The following is a 1,882-nucleotide window of genomic DNA, read 5'->3' as shown; positions in this document are numbered from 1 at the left end:
ATATTTTGATACTGGTGGATGGTGGACCAATATATCTTGACCCACATTGTCGACGTGGACTTCTCAGCCAAGCTAACAGATGTGTGTTAAACTTTAGGGGTGCTGGGTAAGCAGATATCAGTTGCTGGCAGAGAGGTGACTTATGTACCCTGGTCAGATATCCAGTGCAAGACACCCAGGTTGTACTATTCAACAGGCAGTGACAGCTACTAATCTGTGGGTTGTGCCAATTGGTACTTTCCCCTCATTGCAGATACTACCTTCACAAAAGAGACTTTCCTCGTGACAGCAGGAGAGAAAAGGGCTATACTTCTTGTCTAAGCCTGCTGTGATCCTACCTAGTTGATACAACTTGATATCCAAATAGATAAATAAATAAATGCAGTGAACAGAGGCTGCCAGTCTTGTTGGAACTTTGAACAATCATTCTAGAAGTGATGGACCTTCTTTGCAAATTACACTATGTTTCCTTAAAATAAATGCAACCCCCAGTTCTGTTTTAGCTGCACTGAATGAAGGCTGAGACTCAGAATGCCTTGTACAGAAATTTTCAGCATAATTTCCCAAGCTGATTTCTACGTTAAGAGGGAAAAGGGCCTTTGAACAGCCTGTTGCAACCTGGCGTCTTCCAGTTAGTTTGGACTGTGACTCCTAAAATCGCTGACTACCTAAGACTAACAGGAATTGAAGGCCAAAACAGCTGGAGGGTGCCAGGTTGGGGAAAGTGCCTTAGAATTATTCATGTAATTCCTAGGTAGGAATTATGAATGCAGGACCTGTGACAGTTGTCTACTTGTTTGCTAATAACAACATAAATGAATATGTGTTGTATTGTGTATTGTGTTACTAATGTATTCATTAAGAATTTTAGTTCCTGCATGGTTAGAAATGTACTAGATAAATAAGTATCATATTCTGTATTAAATTGCTGTAGTTTCAGCCTTGATGTGGCTGTATTTACTTGATGTTCTTGGGTGTGAGCATTTCCTTTGATTCAAGGAAATAGTAACGCAAAGGAATTCATGTGTGCTCAAATTTGCGGTATCAATATTTGTGTTGTAGCCAGCTTGAATACCTTTCTCTCTACAGTTTTGGCATTTTTCTGCTTTTCAGAAGGACATTCAAAATGCTTCTCAGTCTTAGGTCGTTCTTGCTATACTATGAGATCAAAAGCTACAGGTGTACTAAAAATATTCATATTCTGAACTGAGATTTCATGTGCTTGATCTGCTCATGACTGCAACTTGAAAGGATAACCTCCCTGTGTGAGTAAGCCATGGCATGGTTAACTCCAAAGGAGCAGTGCAGATGGAGAGAATCTCCTAGTGGATCAGTCAAGCCCTGGAAAGTATAGTAAAGGATATTTATGGACAGTGAGGGTGACAGGGAAACAAGATCACACTACTCTATCCAGTCTTTTTGTCAACCAGTGGAGCTCTTTCGGGTCATCCAGGGCATATTACATTCTGGACCCAAAGGCAGCTTAGTTCCCTCTGAGACCTGCTGCAATATATTCATTAGGCACCTCCAGGATAAAGTAACTTGCATTTGCCAGGACTTAGGCTCCAATTTTACAGCAGTTGAACCTGGCAAGATCCCCAGAGCACAGCCTGGTCCAGTTTTCTTAGATGAGTTTCAGTTGGTACAGCTTGAGAATGCAACAATGTAAGGTGCAACAATGTCTGCACCAGATCCTTTCCCCTTTTGGCTGGTAAATGCACGGGCAGGGCCAGAAAGTGCCTCTTTATGTGAGGAAGTGGTCCCACATTTGCCTTAAAGAGGCAATAGTGAGGCTACTCCTGAAGAAACCCTCTTGGACCTGGAAGACTCAGTGTTAGGCCAGTGATGAATGTTCCCTTCTTGAGTGAATAATGGCCAACCA

Source organism: Varanus komodoensis, unplaced genomic scaffold, assembly GCF_004798865.1.
Source record: "Varanus komodoensis strain SLA01 unplaced genomic scaffold, ASM479886v1 scaffold25, whole genome shotgun sequence".
NCBI classification, from domain to species: Eukaryota; Metazoa; Chordata; class Lepidosauria; order Squamata; family Varanidae; genus Varanus; species Varanus komodoensis.
The sequence above is the reverse complement of the archived record's forward strand: the minus strand, read 5'-3'. Positions refer to the sequence as shown.